Source organism: Pseudophryne corroboree, chromosome 1 (assembly GCF_028390025.1).
Source record: "Pseudophryne corroboree isolate aPseCor3 chromosome 1, aPseCor3.hap2, whole genome shotgun sequence".
Lineage (NCBI taxonomy): Eukaryota > Metazoa > Chordata > Amphibia > Anura > Myobatrachidae > Pseudophryne > Pseudophryne corroboree.
In genome coordinates, this window is record NC_086444.1 from 449,382,636 (window position 1) to 449,403,807 (window position 21,172).

General features: G+C 47.2%; 1 long non-coding RNA gene across 1 annotated transcript; it reads right to left on the minus strand.

Annotated features, from left to right (window-relative positions):
- Positions 1-1,932: 1,932 nt before the first annotated feature.
- Positions 1,933-19,485, minus strand: LOC134900725 (uncharacterized). The gene is made up of 2 exons (XR_010174282.1): positions 19,421-19,485; positions 1,933-2,416 (listed from the first exon to the last, which is right to left on the minus strand). It is a non-coding gene; the product is annotated as an uncharacterized LOC134900725 (long non-coding RNA).
- Positions 19,486-21,172: the final 1,687 nt, after the last annotated feature.

A 21,172-nucleotide genomic window follows, 5' to 3' on the forward strand; every position in this document is an offset into this window, starting at 1 on the left:
TATTTTCTAAACTGAGACTTGTAGGAGGGGCATAGAGGGAGGAGCCAGTGCACACTATTGATTTCTTAAAGTGCCCATGGCTCCTAGTGGACCAGTCTATACCCCATGGTACTAATGTGGACCCCAGTATCGTCCAGGACATAAGAGAAAACACTAAACTCTATAAACCAATCTGCAAGTTGCTTTTTATCTGCATCGTGTAAGTTGAGACAATGAAAGCATTTATTTGATTGGTTGTTGTGGATCACTGCAAATTTAGCACTCAAGTGAAATAATAGTAAAGGAGAACTAAAGCTCTGAAAACCAGTGTCTTAGAAATACTGCAAGAGGAAGACATGGCAGGAACAATACAGATGTGTTCTCATACTGTACATCTAGCCTCAATACACCATGCAGCTTGAGATGCCTTGCGTGAGTGACCCAGCAGTTCCCAAGCAACTTTGCTAATGTCTGGCTTTTTCCCCCCAGAAAATGCGTCTTATTCGCATCACTATTAGAACGCACAAGCAGACTCTGCTTATTAAAATGATATGCGGCATGCCTATATTCTGTATGCAATGCTACGTTACAGTGGTTTCCAGGAAAACACACTAACGTAACATTTTGTATGCAGATCATGCTACAGTCGCACACAGAATATAGGCACCATCTCTGCAGACATATTTGGTTTATCTGCCTTAAATTGAATCTAGGATTGAACAAGTCCTTCCACTAGCATCTCCTTTAGATACTATTTACATGTACAGATGTGTCCTCTAGCCATGCACAAAAAGGCGCCTGGCATTCGTAAACACGCTCACGACTAGACAGACTTTTTAACTTGACTGCAGCAACAATGAAGAAAGACACATCTGTAGGCCTGCAGAACTACTGCACAAACACTATTTGGTAGAGTTGTGAGTCTGTTTGGCTGGAACTATGTGCTTCATCACAATGGGACAGCATTCTTTGCCAAGTACAGAGCAGTTATTCCTCATTTTATTGCAACATGCAAAACCAATTCTTCAAATTGTGAGCGCACTGAAATAAGGTAAAGGGGAGGCGATAAAACTTTCTTTTATTGGGGGCAAAGCTTGCAGTCATCTGCAAACAGATGTGGTAACTGCACCACCTCAGAGATGGCAGAGATCGTCTCTTGTCGTACACTTTTAATGGTACACATTTTACACTTTCAGTTGCAGTGAATGAGAAGCAAATTTCTAGTCACACCATGCCCAGGATGAGACAATCGGAATAAACCATAGGAAATTTGGGCAAATGGAGACTGCCTACACACTGCATGACATCGGGTACTTTTGGCTAAAATCGTTTGTCAAGAAAGACTGATCGGGTAATCAAAACAGGACGTTTCTAGCCATTTATCCTTGTTTGGCCAAAATGGTCATACCTACACATTATGCAATAACAAGGTGATCACCTAGAATTGTATAGTGTGTAGCTATCTTAAATTTAAAAAACAAAACACATCAGAGTTCCAAAAGTAACAAAGGCATTCCCAATGTCCCCTAACAATAATTTTATTTATATAGCACTCACTCGCACACAGGACTCAATGCACCCGACAGTCATCAAAAACTTAGCACATGGTACAAAGGATTTTCGTATTACAGCAAGTAGAAAACCATGCAGAACTGAAAAGAGGAAAAAGCTAGAGAGTAGGCATAATGCAGGGTTGGAGCTGTTATTTTTGGTAATAAATTTCACGGGTGATATATTCCACCCACAAAAGGTACAAGAGGAGGCACCCACATTGGGCGTACTACGTAGGATTAACCTGGGTGGAATAGGTCACGCCTAGAAAAGAAGAAAAAAACAAATGGGGTGATTGCAGAGACCTAGCGCTAAAAGTAGGGTCCTAACATAACCGTCAGACTCGTGTAATTTTCATCCCATCATTCTTCATTTTGCATATAAATGACTCTTAAAAAGCAGTTAGGAGAAGAACTGAAATGTTTAATTTAATGAAACATTTAATGAAATGTTGCAGGTGGTTGTATTTTTGATGTGACATTTACAAGATTGAAACACTCAGACTTTTCCAGGTCCTCATAAACCTCGGCACGTGTAGATTACTGAGGTACCCTCCAGGAGGGAATAGGTTTAACATTATCTTTCTAGTTATGGTTTTGTTTATTGTGCCATCACCTTGTGCGCTAAAACCTTTACTAAAACAGTGACATCTACCTCAAACACACAACCAGTGGAAAAACCTACAGTGATCTCCTGGAATGGTAGAAAATACACAGTACAAATATACAATCTGTATTTATTTGGGTTTTGCAGTTTTTTTAAATAATGCCTTGCTCTTCAGTTGGTGCTTCTGTCTCAGCAGCTGCTCCTCTCTGCATTTTTCTTGCCTCTCTGACCAATTTTTCATGCCTTGATCTATCTCATTATTGAGAAGCATAATGCGGCTCTGGAAAGAGAAGTTTGCAACATTAGACTCTGTGAACAGCGGTAGTGATAACCTCACCCAGAATCAATCCTTGCCTATACTATAAATGTATTATAGCAACGTCACACACAAAATGCCCATTGCCAGTGTTAGTACCACATAGCTTTATATCACTGACCTTTGCATAACAGCAATGACTACCTTATACTCGCATATAAATATATTAATCCGCTGCCCCTTTTTATCTTAATTATACTTGTGATTACCTGGAAAAAAATAAGATTTTACTTACTGGTAAATCTATTTCTCGTAGTCAGTAGTGGATGCTGGGGACTCCGTAAGGACCATGGGGAATAGACGGGCTCAGCAGGAGACATGGGCACTTTAAGAAAGAATTTAGATTCTGGTGTGCTCTGGCTCCTCCCTCTATGTCCCTCCTCCAGACCTCAGTTAGAGAAACTGTGCCCGGAAGAGCTGACAGTACCAGGAAAGGATTTTGGTAATCCAGGGCAAGATACATACCAGCCACACCAGTCACACCGTATAACTTGTGATAAACTTACCAAGTCAAAAGTATGAACAACAACAGAGCATCAGTACAACCCTGATGCAACTATAACATAGCCCTTATTGCAGCAATAACTATATACAAGTATTGCAGAAGAAGTCCGCACTTGGGACGGGCGCCCAGCATCCACTACGGACTACGAGAAATAGATTTACCGGTAAGTAAAATCTTATTTTCTCTAACGTCCTAGTGGATGCTGGGGACTCCGTAAGAACCATGGGGATTATACCAAAGCTCCCAAACAGGCGGAAGAGTGCGGATGACTCTGCAGCACCGATTGAGCAAACACAAGGTCCTCCTCAGCCAGGGTATCAAACTTGTAGAACTTTGCAAAAGTGTTTGAACCTGACCAAGTAGCCGCTCGGCAAAGCTGTAATGCCGAGACCCCTCGGGCAGCCGCCCAAGAGCAGCCCACCTTCCTAGTGGAATGGGCCTTAACTGATTTTGGCAGCGGCAATCCAGCCGCAGAATGAGCCTGCTGAATCGTGTTACAGATCCAGCGAGCAATAGTTTGCTTTGAAGCAGGCGCCCCAAGCTTGTTGGAAGCATACAGGATAAACAAAGATTCTGTTTTCCTGACCCTAGCCGTTCTGGCTACATAAACCTTCAAAGCCCTGACCACATCAAGCAACTCGGAATCCTCCAAGTCAGTAAGTAGCCACAGGCACCACAATAGGTTGGTTTATATGAAAGGATGATACCACTTTCGGCAGAAATTGTGGGCGGGTCCGCAATTCTGCTCTATCCGCATGGAAAACCAGATAGGGGCTTTTATGTGACAAAGCCGCCAATTCTGACACACGCCTAGCCGAAGCCAAGGCTAGTAGCATGACCACCTTCCACGTGAGATATTTCAATTCCAACGTTTTGAGTTGTTCAAACCAGTGTGATTTCAGGAAACTCAACACCACGTTAAGATCCCAAGGTGCCACTGGAGGCACAAAAGGGGGCTGAATATGCAGCACTCCCTTTACAAACGTCTGAACTTCAGGTAGAGAAGCCAGTTCTTTTTGAAAGAAAATAGATAGGGCCGAAATCTGGACCTTAATGGAACCCAATTTTAGGCCCAAAGTCACTCCCGACTGTAGGAAGTGAAGGAAACGGCCCAGCTGGAATTCCTCCGTAGGGGCATTCCTGGCCTCACACCAAGCAACATATTTTCGCCATATACGGTGATAATGTTGAGCCGTCACGTCCTTCCTAGCCTTTATCAGCGTAGGAATGACCTCATCCAGAGTGCCTTTTTCTGCTAGGATCCGGTGTTCAACCGCCATGCCGTCAAACGCAGCCGCGGTAAGTCTTGTAACAGACAGGGCCCCTGTTGCAACAAGTCCTGTCTTAGAGGCAGAGGCCACGGGTCCTCTGTGAGCATTTCTTGCAGATCTGGATACCAAGTCCTTCTTGGCCAATCCGGAACAATGAGTATTTGATCTCACTCCTCTTTTTCTTATGATTCTCAGCACCTTGGGTATGAGAGGAAGAGGAGGAAATACATAGACCGACTGGAACACCCACAGTGACACCAGTGCGTCCACAGCTATCGCCTGTGGGTCTCATGACCTGGCGCAATACCTCTGTAGCTTTTTGTTGAGGCGGGATGCCATCACGTCCACCTGTGGCAGTTCCCACCAACTTGCAATCTGCGTGAAGACTTCTTGATGAAGTCCCCCCTCTCCCGGGTGGAGGTCTTGCCTGCTGAGGAAGTCTGCTTCCCAGCTGTCCACTCCTGGGATGAACACTGCTGACAGTGCGCTTACGTGATTCTCCTCCAAGCGAAGAATTCTGGTGGCTTCTGACTGAATCAGAACCGGTTGGTCGCGAAGCAGGGTCTCCGCTTGACGTAGGGCGTTGTATACGGCCCTTAATTCCAGGATGGTGATGTGAAGGCAAGTATCCTGACTTGACCACAGACCTTGGAAATTCCTTCCCTGTGCGACTGCTCCCCACCCTCGGAGGCTTGCATCCGTGGTCACAAGGACCCAGTCCTGAACGCCGAATCTGCGGCCCTCGAGAAGGTGAGCACTCTGCAGCCACCACAGGAGAGACACCCTGGCCCTGGGGGATAGGGTGATTAACCGATGCATCTGAAGATGTGATCCGGACCAAATGTCCAGTAAGTCCCATTGAAAAGGTCCTCGCATGGAACCTGCCGAAGGGAATGGCCTCTTATGATGCCACCATCCTTCCCAGGACTCGAGTGCAGTGATGCACTGACACCTGTTTTGGTTTTAATAGGTTCCTGACCAGTGTCATGAGCTCCTGAGCTCTCTCTATCGGGAGATAAACCCTTCTTCTGGTCTGTGTCTAGAATCATGCCTAGGAAAGGCAGATGAGCCGTAGGAACCAACTGCGACTTTGGAATATTTTGAATCCAGCCGTGTTGCCGTTACACTTCCAGAGAAAGTGATACGCTGTTCAGCAACTGCTCTCTTAATCTCGCTTTTATGAGGAGATCGTCCAAGTATTGGATAATTGTGACACCTTGCTTCCGCAGGAGCACCATCATTTCCGCCATTACCTTGGTGAAGATTCTCAGGGCCGTGGGGAGACAAAACGGCAACGTCTGAAATTGGTAATGACAATCCTGTACCGCAAATCTGAGGTACGCCTGATGAGGTGGATAAATGGGGACATGAAGGTATGCATCCTTTATGTCCAGAGACACCATAAAATCTCCCCCTTTCAGGCTTGCGATGACCGCTCTTAGCGATTCCATCTTGAACTTGAACCTTTTCAGGTATATGTTCAGGGATTTTAAATTCAATATGGGTCTGACCGAACCGTCCGGTTTCGGGACTACAACATGGTCGAATAATAACCCCCTCCTTGTTGAAGGAGGGGAACCTTGACCACCACCTGTTGAAGATATAATTTGTGAATTGCAGTTAACACTATTTCCCTCTCGTGGGGGGAAGCCGGCAGGGCCGTCGGTGAGGGGCATCTCCTCAAAGTCCAGCTTGTATCCCTGAGACACAATATCAATTGCCCAGGGATCCAACAGGGAGTGAACCCACTTGTGGCTGAAATTACGAAGACGTGTCCCCACCGGGCCTAGCTCCGCCTGTGGAGCCCCAGCGACATGCGGTGGATTTTGTAGAGGCCGGGAAGGACTTCTGTTCCTGGGAACTAGCTGTGTTGTGCAGCTTCTTTCCTCTTGCCCCTGGCAAGAAAGGACGCACCTCGGACTTTCTTGTTTCTTTGTGATCGAAAGGCTGCATTTGATAATGTCGTGCTTTCCTAGGCTGTGCAGGAATATAAGGCAAAAGATCAGAATTACCAGCTATAGCTGCGGAGACCAGGTCCGAGATCCCTTCTCCACACAATCCTCAGCCTTCCATATGCCTCTTAAGTCGGCATCACCTGTTCATTGCATATACTACAGGACACGTCAAGCAGAAATCGACATAGCGTTGACTCTAGAACCCAGTAGACTAATGTCTCTTTGGGCATGTTTTATATATATATATATATATATATATATATATATCTTAAGACAGCATCTCTAATATATATTAGAGATGAGCGGGTTCGGTTTCTCTGAATCCGAACCCGCACGAACTTCATGTTTTTTTCACGGGTCCGAGCAGACTCGGATCCTCCCGCCTTGCTCGGTTAACCCGAGCGCGCCCGAACGTCATCATGACGCTGTCGGATTCTCGCGAGACTCGGATTCTATATAAGGAGCCGCGCGTCGCCGCCATTTTCACACGTGCATTGAGATTGATAGGGAGAGGACGTGGCTGGCGTCCTCTCCATTTAGATTAGGGTTGAGAGAGAGAGAGAGAGATTGACCTGAGGCTGTGATACTGTAGAAGAGAGTGCAGAGTTTAGTGACTGACGACCACAGTGACCACCAGACAGTGCAGTTGTTTGTTTTATTTAATATATCCGTTCTCTGCCTGAAAAAAACGATACACACAGTGACTCAGTCACATACCATATCTGTGTGCACTGCTCAGCCCAGTGTGCTGCATCAATGTATATATATATCTGACTGTGCTCAGCTCACACAGCTTATAATTGTGGGGGAGACTGGGGAGCACTGCAGTGCCAGTTATAGGTTATAGCAGGAGCCAGGAGTACATAATATTATATTAAAATTAAACAGTGCACACTTTTGCTGCAGGAGTGCCACTGCCAGTGTGACTAGTGACCAGTGACCTGACCACCAGTATATATAATATTAGTAGTATACTATCTCTTTATCAACCAGTCTATATTAGCAGCAGACACAGTACAGTGCGGTAGTTCACGGCTGTGGCTACCTCTGTGTCGGCACTCGGCAGCCCGTCCATAATTGTATATACCACCTAACCGTGGTTTTTTTTTCTTTCTTTATAGTCATACTAGTTACGAGTATACTATCTCTTTATCAACCAGTCTATATTAGCAGCAGACACAGTACAGTGCGGTAGTTCACGGCTGTGGCTACCTCTGTGTCGGCACTCGGCAGCCCGTCCATAATTGTATATACCACCTAACCGTGGTTTTTTTTTCTTTCTTTATACATACATACTAGTTACGAGTATACTATCTCTTTATCAACCAGTCTATATTAGCAGCAGACACAGTACAGTGCGGTAGTTCACGGCTGTGGCTACCTCTGTGTCGGCACTCGGCAGCCCGTCCATAATTGTATATACCACCTAACCGTGGTTTTTTTTTCTTTCTTTATACATACATACTAGTTACGAGTATACTATCTCTTTATCAACCAGTCTATATATTAGCAGCAGACACAGTACAGTGCGGTAGTTCACGGCTGTGGCTACCTGTGTGTCGGCACTCGGCAGCCCGTCCATAATTGTATATACCACCTAACCGTGGTTTTTTTTTCTTTCTTTATACATACATACTAGTTACGAGTATACTATCTCTTTATCAACCAGTCTATATATTAGCAGCAGACACAGTACAGTGCGGTAGTTCACGGCTGTGGCTACCTCTGTGTCGGCACTCGGCAGCCCGTCCATAATTGTATATACCACCTAACCGTGGTTTTTTTTTCTTTCTTTATACATACATACTAGTTACGAGTATACTATCTCTTTATCAACCAGTCTATATTAGCAGCAGACACAGTACAGTGCGGTAGTTCACGGCTGTGGCTACCTCTGTGTCGGCACTCGGCAGCCCATCCATAATTGTATATACCACCTAACCGTGTTTTTTTTTTCTTTCTTTATACATACATACTAGTTACGAGTATACTATCTCTTTATCAACCAGTCTATATATTAGCAGCAGACACAGTACAGTGCGGTAGTTCACGGCTGTGGCTACCTCTGTGTCGGCACTCGGCAGCCCGTCCATAATTGTATATACCACCTAACCGTGGTTTTTTTTTCTTTCTTTATACATACATACTAGTTACGAGTATACTATCTCTTTATCAACCAGTCTATATATTAGCAGCAGACACAGTACAGTGCGGTAGTTCACGGCTGTGGCTACCTCTGTGTCGGCACTCGGCAGCCCGTCCATAATTGTATATACCACCTAACCGTGGTTTTTTTTTCTTTCTTTATACATACATACTAGTTACGAGTATACTATCTCTTTATCAACCAGTCTATATATTAGCAGCAGACACAGTACAGTGCGGTAGTTCACGGCTGTGGCTACCTCTGTGTCGGCACTCGGCAGCCCGTCCATAATTGTATATACCACCTAACCGTGGTTTTTTTTTCTTTCTTTATACATACATACTAGTTACGAGTATACTATCTCTTTATCAACCAGTCTATATATTAGCAGCAGACACAGTACAGTGCGGTAGTTCACAGCTGTGGCTACCTCTGTGTCGGCACTCGGCAGCCCGTCCATAATTGTATATACCACCTAACCGTGGTTTTTTTTTCTTTCTTTATACATACATACTAGTTACGAGTATACTATCTCTTTATCAACCAGTCTATATATTAGCAGCAGACACAGTACAGTGCGGTAGTTCACGGCTGTGGCTACCTCTGTGTCGGCACTCGGCAGCCCGTCCATAATTGTATATACCACCTAACCGTGGTTTTTTTTTCTTTCTTTATACATACATACTAGTTACGAGTATACTATCTCTTTATCAACCAGTCTATATATTAGCAGCAGACACAGTACAGTGCGGTAGTTCACGGCTGTGGCTACCTCTGTGTCGGCACTCGGCAGCCCGTCCATAATTGTATATACCACCTAACCGTGGTTTTTTTTTCTTTCTTTATACATACATACTAGTTACGAGTATACTATCTCTTTATCAACCAGTCTATATTAGCAGCAGACACAGTACAGTGCGGTAGTTCACGGCTGTGGCTACCTCTGTGTCGGCACTCGGCAGCCCGTCCATAATTGTATATACCACCTAACCGTGGTTTTTTTTTCTTTCTTTATACATACATACTAGTTACGAGTATACTATCTCTTTATCAACCAGTCTATATATTAGCAGCAGACACAGTACAGTGCGGTAGTTCACGGCTGTGGCTACCTCTGTGTCGGCACTCGGCAGCCCGTCCATAATTGTATATACCACCTAACCGTGGTTTTTTTTTTTCTTTCTTTATAGTCATACTAGTTACGAGTATACTATCTCTTTATCAACCAGTCTATATTAGCAGCAGACACAGTACAGTGCGGTAGTTCACGGCTGTGGCTACCTCTGTGTCGGCACTCGGCAGCCCGTCCATAATTGTATATACCACCTAACCGTGGTTTTTTTTTCTTTCTTTATACATACATACTAGTTACGAGTATACTATCTCTTTATCAACCAGTCTATATTAGCAGCAGACACAGTACAGTGCGGTAGTTCACGGCTGTGGCTACCTCTGTGTCGGCACTCGGCAGCCCGTCCATAATTGTATATACCACCTAACCGTGGTTTTTTTTTCTTCTTTATACATACATACTACTACGACATCTCTTTATCAACCAGTCTATATTAGCAGCAGACACAGTACAGTACGGTAGTTCACGGCTGTGGCTACCTCTGTGTCTGCACTCGGCAGGCAGTCCGTCCATAATTGTATACCACCTAACCGTGGTTTTTTTTTCTTTCTTCTTTATACATACATAGTTACATAGACATCTCTTTATCAACCAGTCTATATTAGCAGCAGACACAGTACAGTACGGTAGTTCACGGCTGTGGCTACCTCTGTGTCTGCACTCGGCAGGCAGTCCATAATTGTATACTAGTATCCATCTCCATTGTTTACCTGAGGTGCCTTTTAGTTGTGCCTATTAAAATATGGAGAACAAAAATGTTGAGGTTCCAAAATTAGGGAAAGATCAAGATCCACTTCCACCTCGTGCTGAAGCTGCTGCCACTAGTCATGGCCGAGACGATGAAATGCCAGCAACGTCGTCTGCCAAGGCCGATGCCCAATGTCATAGTACAGAGCATGTCAAATCCAAAACACCAAATATCAGAAAAAAAAGGACTCCAAAACCTAAAATAAAATTGTCGGAGGAGAAGCGTAAACTTGCCAATATGCCATTTACGACACGGAGTGGCAAGGAACGGCTGAGGCCCTGGCCTATGTTCATGGCTAGTGGTTCAGCTTCACATGAGGATGGAAGCACTCAGCCTCTCGCTAGAAAAATGAAAAGACTCAAGCTGGCAAAAGCAGCACAGCAAAGAACTGTGCATTCTTCGAAATCCCAAATCCACAAGGAGAGTCCAATTGTGTCGGTTGCGATGCCTGACCTTCCCAACACTGGACGTGAAGAGCATGCGCCTTCCACCATTTGCACGCCCCCTGCAAGTGCTGGAAGGCGCACCCGCAGTCCAGTTCCTGATAGTCAGATTGAAGATGTCAGTGTTGAAGTACACCAGGATGAGGAGGATATGGGTGTTGCTGGCGCTGGGGAGGAAATTGACCAGGAGGATTCTGATGGTGAGGTGGTTTGTTTAAGTCAGGCACCCGGGGAGACACCTGTTGTCCGTGGGAGGAATATGGCCGTTGACATGCCAGGTGAAAATACCAAAAAAATCAGCTCTTCGGTGTGGAGGTATTTCACCAGAAATGCGGACAACAGGTGTCAAGCCGTGTGTTCCCTTTGTCAAGCTGTAATAAGTAGGGGTAAGGACGTTAACCACCTCGGAACATCCTCCCTTATACGTCACCTGCAGCGCATTCATAATAAGTCAGTGACAAGTTCAAAAACTTTGGGTGACAGCGGAAGCAGTCCACTGACCAGTAAATCCCTTCCTCTTGTAACCAAGCTCACGCAAACCACCCCACCAACTCCCTCAGTGTCAATTTCCTCCTTCCCCAGGAATGCCAATAGTCCTGCAGGCCATGTCACTGGCAATTCTGACGATTCCTCTCCTGCCTGGGATTCCTCCGATGCATCCTTGCGTGTAACGCCTACTGCTGCTGGCGCTGCTGTTGTTGCTGCTGGGAGTCGATGGTCATCCCAGAGGGGAAGTCGTAAGCCCACTTGTACTACTTCCAGTAAGCAATTGACTGTTCAACAGTCCTTTGCGAGGAAGATGAAATATCACAGCAGTCATCCTGCTGCAAAGCGGATAACTGAGGCCTTGACAACTATGTTGGTGTTAGACGTGCGTCCGGTATCCGCCGTTAGTTCACAGGGAACTAGACAATTTATTGAGGCAGTGTGCCCCCGTTACCAAATACCATCTAGGTTCCACTTCTCTAGGCAGGCGATACCGAGAATGTACACGGACGTCAGAAAAAGACTCACCAGTGTCCTAAAAAATGCAGTTGTACCCAATGTCCACTTAACCACGGACATGTGGACAAGTGGAGCAGGGCAGGGTCAGGACTATATGACTGTGACAGCCCACTGGGTAGATGTATGGACTCCCGCCGCAAGAACAGCAGCGGCGGCACCAGTAGCAGCATCTCGCAAACGCCAACTCTTTCCTAGGCAGGCTACGCTTTGTATCACCGCTTTCCAGAATACGCACACAGCTGAAAACCTCTTACGGCAACTGAGGAAGATCATCGCGGAATGGCTTACCCCAATTGGACTCTCCTGTGGATTTGTGGCATCGGACAACGCCAGCAATATTGTGTGTGCATTAAATATGGGCAAATTCCAGCACGTCCCATGTTTTGCACATACCTTGAATTTGGTGGTGCAGAATTTTTTTAAAAACGACAGGGGCGTGCAAGAGATGCTGTCGGTGGCCAGAAGAATTGCGGGACACTTTCGGCGTACAGGCACCACGTACAGAAGACTGGAGCACCACCAAAAACTACTGAACCTGCCCTGCCATCATCTGAAGCAAGAAGTGGTAACGAGGTGGAATTCAACCCTCTATATGCTTCAGAGGTTGGAGGAGCAGCAAAAGGCCATTCAAGCCTATACAATTGAGCACGATATAGTAGGTGGAATGCACCTGTCTCAGGCGCAGTGGAGAATGATTTCAACGTTGTGCAAGGTTCTGATGCCCTTTGAACTTGCCACACGTGAAGTCAGTTCAGACACTGCCAGCCTGAGTCAGGTCATTCCCCTCATCAGGCTTTTGCAGAAGAAGCTGGAGACATTGAAGGAGGAGCTAACACGGAGCGATTCCGCTAGGCATGTGGGACTTGTGGATGGAGCCCTTAATTCGCTTAACAAGGATTCACGGGTGGTCAATCTGTTGAAATCAGAGCACTACATTTTGGCCACCGTGCTCGATCCTAGATTTAAAGCCTACCTTGGATCTCTCTTTCCGGCAGACACAAGTCTGCTGGGGTTGAAAGACCTGCTGGTGACAAAATTGTCAAGTCAAGCGGAACGCGACCTGTCAACATCTCCTCCTTCACATTCTCCCGCAACTGGGGGTGCGAGGAAAAGGCTCAGAATTCCGAGCCCACCCGCTGGCGGTGATGCAGGGCAGTCTGGAGCGACTGCTGATGCTGACATCTGGTCCGGACTGAAGGACCTGACAACGATTACGGACATGTCGTCTACTGTCACTGCATATGATTCTCTCAACATTGATAGAATGGTGGAGGATTATATGAGTGACCGCATCCAAGTAGGCACGTCACACAGTCCGTACTTATACTGGCAGGAAAAAGAGGCAATTTGGAGGCCCTTGCACAAACTGGCTTTATTCTACCTAAGTTGCCCTCCCACAAGTGTGTACTCCGAAAGAGTGTTTAGTGCCGCCGCTCACCTTGTCAGCAATCGGCGTACGAGGTTACATCCAGAAAATGTGGAGAAGATGATGTTCATTAAAATGAATTATAATCAATTCCTCCGCGGAGACATTGACCAGCAGCAATTGCCTCCACAAAGTACACAGGGAGCTGAGATGGTGGATTCCAGTGGGGACGAATTGATAATCTGTGAGGAGGGGGATGTACACGGTGATATATCGGAGGGTGATGATGAGGTGGACATCTTGCCTCTGTAGAGCCAGTTTGTGCAAGGAGAGATTAATTGCTTCTTTTTTGGGGGGGGTCCAAACCAACCCGTCATATCAGTCACAGTCGTGTGGCAGACCCTGTCACTGAAATGATGGGTTGGTTAAAGTGTGCATGTCCTGTTTTGTTTATACAACATAAGGGTGGGTGGGAGGGCCCAAGGACAATTCCATCTTGCACCTCTTTTTTCTTTTCTTTTTCTTTGCATCATGTGCTGATTGGGGAGGGTTTTTTGGAAGGGACATCCTGCGTGACACTGCAGTGCCACTCCTAAATGGGCCCGGTGTTTGTGTCGGCCACTAGGGTCGCTAATCTTACTCACACAGTCAGCTACCTCATTGCGCCTCTTTTTTTCTTTGCGTCATGTGCTGTTTGGGGAGGGTTTTTTGGAAGGGACATCCTGCGTGACACTGCAGTGCCACTCCTAGATGGGCCCGGTGTTTGTGTCGGCCACTAGGGTCGCTAATCTTACTCACACAGCTACCTCATTGCGCCTCTTTTTTTCTTTGCGTCATGTGCTGTTTGGGGAGGGTTTTTTGGAAGGGACATCCTGCGTGACACTGCAGTGCCACTCCTAGATGGGCCCGGTGTTTGTGTCGGCCACTAGGGTCGCTAATCTTACTCACACAGCTACCTCATTGCGCCTCTTTTTTTCTTTGCGTCATGTGCTGTTTGGGGAGGGTTTTTTGGAAGGGCCATCCTGCGTGACACTGCAGTGCCACTCCTAGATGGGCCCGGTGTTTGTGTCGGCCACTAGGGTCGCTAATCTTACTCACACAGCTACCTCATTGCGCCTCTTTTTTTCTTTGCGTCATGTGCTGTTTGGGGAGGGTTTTTTGGAAGGGACATCCTGCGTGACACTGCAGTGCCACTCCTAGATGGGCCCGGTGTTTGTGTCGGCCACTAGGGTCGCTTATCTTACTCACACAGCGACCTCGGTGCAAATTTTAGGACTAAAAATAATATTGTGAGGTGTGAGGTATTCAGAATAGACTGAAAATGAGTGTAAATTATGGTTTTTGAGGTTAATAATACTTTGGGATCAAAATGACCCCCAAATTCTATGATTTAAGCTGTTTTTTAGTGTTTTTTGAAAAAAACACCCGAATCCAAAACACACCCGAATCCGACAAAAAAAATTCGGTGAGGTTTTGCCAAAACGCGTTCGAACCCAAAACACGGCCGCGGAACCGAACCCAAAACCAAAACACAAAACCCGAAAAATTTCAGGCGCTCATCTCTAATATATATATATCTATATATATTATATATATATATATATATACACACATATACACTAGGGTCTCAATCTCTGCTGATAAGGTACCTGACCACGCTGCTACAGCGCTATAAACCCATGCCATCACAATCGCCGGTCTGAGTAGTGTACCAGAATGTGCACGCTGTCTGCAGGATCCCCGAGGATAGCTGTTAAGTCAGGGCTACCTTTTGGGCAAACGTGACACCCTAGGGGAAGATTCCCATCGTATCCTGGCCCTAGTAGGGAAAGGATACTCCCTGAGAATTCTTTGTGGGAAACTGCAGTCTCTTGTCTGGAGATTCCCGCTCTTTTTCATCATGAGAGGAGGGAAATTTACCTCAGCTTTCTTCCCCTTAAACATGTGTACCCTTGTGTCAGGGACAGATGAGTCATCAGTGATATGCAAATCATCTTTTATTACAATAATCATATATTGAATACTTTCCTGCCATTTTGGCTGTAACTTTGCATTATCGTAGTCGACACTGGAGTCAGACTCCGTGTCGATATCAGTGTCTATTATTTTGGATAGTGATCATTGAGAGACTCTGAAGGTCTCTGCGACATAGGGACAGACATGGGTAGATTCCCTGTCTGTTCTCTAATCTTTTGTGCAATAATTTCACCTTAGCACTTAATTACACATATCCAAACAGGTGTCGGCGTTGTCGACGGAGACACCCCTTACACACACATTTGCTCCATCTTCTCCTTAGGGGAGCCTTTTACCTCAGACATGTCGACACACACGTACCGACACACCACACATTCAGGGAATGCTCATCTGAAGACAATTCCCCCACAAGGCCCTTTGGAGAGACAGAGAGAGAGTATGCCAGCACACACCCCTGCGCTATTAACCCAGGAATAACACAGTAACTTAATGTTAACCCAGTAGCTGCTGTTTATATTGATTTTTGCGCCTAATTATGTGCCCCCCCTCTCTTTTTACCCTCTTCTACCATGTATCTGCAGGGGAGAGGCTGGGGAGCTTCCTCTCAGCGGTGCTGTGGAGAAAAAACATGGCGCTGGTGAGTGCTGGGGAAGAAGCCCCGCCCCCTCGACGGCGGGCTTCTGTCCCGCTTAAATATACATTTTCTTGGCAGGGGCTCATACATATATACAGTCAGGGCCGGTGCAAGGTCTCTCGGCACCCTAGGCAAAACATGTGCCTGCTGCACTCCCCCCCCCCCCCCCAAAAAAAAAAAAAAGAGAGAAAAACCCGCCCAGACGCTAAAAATTATATTTTAAAAAATTCACTATGTGTGACATTTTTTTGCGGGGACCCCCAGAAAGGCTGTAATGTGTCTGGACACCGTTGGGTAGCTTACTCCTGAGTGCAGCCAAACTGAATCTTTATACATTCACTGCCATGCAATATACAGCGGAGCGCAACGGGGCATGTATTTATGCTATGTAACTGATATATATGTGTGTGTGTGTGTGTGTGTGTGTGTGTGTGTGTGTGTGTGTGTATATAATTATATATATATATATATATATATATATATATATGTATACACACACACACACACACACACACACATATACATACACTTCTACAGTAGAGGAATGGAGTACTGAGGTTGCAATTTAAGGGTACCTTAATGGCTGCAGGAGGAGTCCCAGTGAAGAAGAAATTCTACCCATAAAAATTTATAATCGGGACCAATCCAAGGCGACTATATATTGCAGGCTGCAGAAGAAGGAGACTGTGATCCACTCAGACAGGGAACAGTAGCAGGGGAGCCGCGCGCAGTCTGCCCTGCAGTGTAGTCCCAGTCCCACACATAGCACAACACAATCATCCCCGCAGGAGTCCCATATGCAGAGTCATTTCTTGTGGTGCGGGGCGGGCATATGTCAGCGCAGAGAGGAGCAGAAGAACTGTACCACCAGCCGGCAGCACCAGTGGTGGAACTTGTGAGTGGTGGGCCCAGGTGCAAGGATATGCTTTGGGCCCCCCTCCTCCACCCCAGGGTGAGGTACAGGGTGACGAAGATGAGGCAGAGGATGACGGGGATGAGGCAGAGGGTGACAGGGAAATGGAGAGTTGGTGAAAGGTTGAGACAGGGGGAGATGGATCAAGGAAGAGAGGGGGAGACTGAGAAAGAGAGGGGAATTGTGGAGAGAGAGAGAGAGAGAGAGAGTCAGACTGAGAGAGAGGGGGAGAGAGAGGGGGAGAGGGAGAGGGATTGAAGGGTGAAGAGGAAGGAAGATGAAGGGGGGGGGGGGGGGAAGAGAGGCTGAGCAGCACTTGCCACCTTCTCATACTCTAGCATTGCTTTTTTCCCTACCTGTAGTCTGTGGCTTGTGCAATCCAGGGCTGCTGCTGGGCGTGGAGATGGCCAGTGTCTCTGCTTCCCTCCAATTGATTTTTGGTGCCACGGACAGCAGGGGACGGGAGGAGGGTGGAAAATAAATATGAAAGGGGAGTGAGGAGCTGAGAGAGCGTGTTCTCCTCCCCCTCCGGTCAGGCAGTCCCACACAACCAGCTTAAATGAGTATGGGGGAGGAGCAGAGAGAGAGGCCCCTCCTGCACAAACGGAAGGGCACTCAACAGACAATTGGCCAGCACTACAACATCTGGGAGGAGGGGGAGGCGCTCGAGAACAGTGGGGAGGAGATGGGAGATCGTCCCTCCTCACCCTTAACAACCTGTATCGTGGCACCAGTAAGTCCGTGGGGCGGGCGGACATGCTTGAGCGGGGAGGAGAGAGAAGAGCAGCCCCTCCTCCCTCTGCGGCTGGGACCCCGATTATGTGCTGCACTTTATTATTAGGAACTGGGGCACTGGCGGTAGGCACAGCGCTGGAAGCGGCAGTATTACAATGAGTCAGTGTGACTCTTTGTAATGCCGGCGGCTGTGCGCCCCTACACAGCGGCGGGCCTCGGTGCAATGCACCGCTGCTAGTTAAGCCACTGGGCAGCACGCTGCTTACTCTATGTGTATAGCGTATTAGAGGCGCTGCTGATGGGTTACACTCATACTGTCAGCGCTGCAGGGATGCCGCGGCCGCCCAACTGTTCTCAGCCGCCAGCGCTGACAGTATGAGTGTAACCCATCGGCAGCGCCTCTAATACTCTATACACATAGAGTAAGCAGCGTGCTGCCGGCTAGTGGTACAGTTCTTCTGCTCCTCTCAACATATTCCTCTTAAGGAAGAGGAGGAGCTGAGCAAGGGTCAAGAAGCATTTACCAGTAGCGTGAGCTGCCGCCCTCCAGTGGTCGCCGCCCATAGGCAGCTGCCTAAAGCTGCCTAGTGGTGGCGCCGGCCCTGTATACAGTGCCCAACTGTATATATGCTAGACTTTTGCCAAAGAGGTCCCAATTGCTGCCCAGGGCTCCCCCCCCCCCTGCGCCCTGCACCCTTACAGTGACCGGAGTATGTGAGGTGTGTGTGGGAGCAATGGCGCACAGCTGCAGTGCTGTGCGCTACCTCAGTGAAGACCGGAGTCTTCTGCCGCCGATTTCGAAGTCTTCTTGCTTCTCGTGCTCACCCGGCTTCTGTCTTCCGGCTCTGCGAGGAGGACGGCGGCGCGGCTCTGGGATCGGACGACTAGGGTTAGATCCTGTGTACGATCCCTCTGGAGCTAATGGTGTCCAGTAGCCTAAGAAGCAGGACCTATCTTCAGAGAGTAGGGCTGCTTCTCTCCCCTCTGTCCCACGATGCAGAGTCTGTTGCCAGCAGAGCTCCCTGAAAATAAAAAACCTAACAAAATACTTTCTTACAGCAAGCTCAGGAGAGCTCACTGAACAGCACCCAGCTCGTCCGGGCACAGATTCAAACTGAGGTCTGGAGGAGGGACATAGAGGGAGGAGCCAGAGCACACCAGAATCTAAATTCTTTCTTAAAGTGCACATGTCTCCTGCGGAGCCCGTCTATCCCCATGGTCCTTACGGAGTCCCCAGCATCCACTAGGACGTTAGAGAAACTATAGATTAGATGTAAACTGGAAACAATAACTGTCAGGACAGCTACTACTAGATCCTGTTTACATAAATATACTATCTGCCTTCTTCAGGATACTATTTTTATTGGGATTACACAGATTACATGACCATGTTACATCAAAAGACTAACCTAGAATACAGTCAGTCCAAATTCAATTGTTTTGTGGGCGGCCAAACGTACTGGGTTATTCAATTGTTGCCCCGTTGGGCACGCTTTCCCCATATGCGCGCCATTAGTACAGAGTTTAGCCATGCAAAGCGTCTAACTCGTCAAAAGTACAGTTTAGGGCAGGCATGTCCAAACTGCGGCCCTCCAGCTGTTGAGAAACTACACATCCCAGCATGCCCTGACACCGCTTTAGCATTCTCTGACAGCAAAACTGTGTCAGGGCATGCTGGGATATGTAATTTCACAACAGCTGGAGGGCCGCAGTTTGGACATGCCTGGTTTAGGGTGTACACACTCCCATAACCATGGAGAGTACGCACATTTCTGCTCGCACCTCAGGGGGCTGCAAACTGAAATGTTTCTCCCCGACTGCATGCGTGTCCAAACGGAGTAGCAATTTAACTGCTCCATTGGGCGCCATCTAGTTGGAGACCAACAACTGAATCGGCCCCAAAGTGTTTAAATTTGTACACTGGATGCACTCTTCATAGGCACAGGACCCACGTCATACTAGCTCTTAAAATTAAAATTAAGTGACAGGGATGATGGCTGGCACTGAGGCCCTTTATAGTCCAAGTCATGTGGTGATTGTGGCTTCTGTGACCACATTTGTTATGTCGCATTTTAGATCCTGCCCTCTAATGGACAATGTTACAGCATGCGATACCAGACTGCGCCTCATACACGTACAGCCAGTGCTTTGTTTTCTTCCTTCCTCCTGAGCTGTCCTTTGTATAGTGGAGCTTGCCTTCCATCTGTAAATAAGAAGAGTCAACTGTTTATAGCTGGGAAGCATTCTGTGTACAGAACTAAAACTTGAATCTAAATTATTTACATTTACCCTCTAAATATGACATCTATGGCGGTCGCAAAAATAAGATTTTAAACCTACCGGTAAATCTATTTCTCCTAGTCCGTAGAGGATGCTGGGGACTACGTAAGGACCATGGGGTATAGACGGGCTCCGCAGGAGACATGGGCACCTGAAAGAACTTTTCCTATGGGTGTGCACTGGCTCCTCCCTCTATGCCCCTCCTCCAGACCTCAGTTAGAGAACTGTGCCCAGAGGAGATGGACAATACGAGGGCAGGATTTTATAAATTCAAGGGCAAGATTCCTACCAGCCCACACCAATCATACCATGTAACCCGGAACATACATAACCAGTTAACAGTATGAACAAACAACAGTAGCGGTCCAAGACCGATTCCAACTGTAACATAACCCTTATGTAAACAACAGCTATATACAAGTCTTGCAGAGTTTCCGAACTGGGACGGGCGCCCAGCATCCTCTACGGACTAGGAGAAATAGATTTACCGTTAGGTTTAAAATCTTATTTTCTCTTACGTCCTAGAGGATGCTGGGGACTCCGTAAGGACCATGGGGTTTATACCAAAGCTCCCAGTCGGGTGGGAGAGTGCGTATGACTCTGCAGCACCGACTGAGCAAATGCTAGGTCCTCATCAGCCAGGGAATCAAACTTGTAGAATTTAGCAAAAGTGTTTGACCCCGACCAAGTTGCTGCTCGGCAAAGCTGTAATGCCGAGACACCCCGGGCAGCCGCCCAAGAAGAGCCCACCTTCCTAGTGGAATGGGCCTTAACCGAATGCGGTAACTGCAATCCAGCCGTAGAATGAGCCGGCTGAATCGTGTTACAGATCCAGCGAGCAATAGTCTGCTTCGAAGCAGGCGCTCCAATCTTGTTGGCAGCATACAGGACAAACAGAGCCTCTGTTTTCCTAATTCTAGCCGTCCTGGCTACATAAATCCTCAAGGCCCTGACTACATCCAGGGACCTGGAATCCTCCAAGTCACTCGTAGCCACAGGCACCACAATGGGTTGGTTCAAATGGAATGAAGAAACCACCTTAGGCAAAAATTGAGGCCGTGTCCTCAATTCCGCTCTATCAACATGAAAAATCAAGTAGGGGCTCTTGTGAGACAAGGCCGCCAATTCTGACACTCGCCTTGCAGATGCTAAGGCCAACAACATGACCCCCTTCCAGGTAAGAAATTTCAACTCAACCTTGTTAAGTGGTTCAAACCAGTGTGATTTTAGGAACTGCAACACCACGTTCAGGTCCCATGGTGCCACTGGAGGCACAAAAGGAGGCTGGATGTGTAGCACTCCCTTTACAAAAGTCTGGACTTTTGGAAGAGAAGCCAATTCCTTCTGAAAGAATATCGAGAGGGCCGAAATCTGTACCTTAACAGAGCCTAATTTCAGGCCCATATCCACTCCTGTCTGTAGGAAGTGGAGAAAACGACATAAATGAAAATCTTCCGTAGGGGCGTTCTTGGTTTCACACCAAGACACATATTTTCGCCAGATACGGTGATAATGTTTTACCGTCACCTCCTTTCTAGCCTTTATTAGAGTAGGGATGACCTCCTCCGGAATCCCCTTCTCAGCTAGGATCCGGCGTTCAACCGCCATGC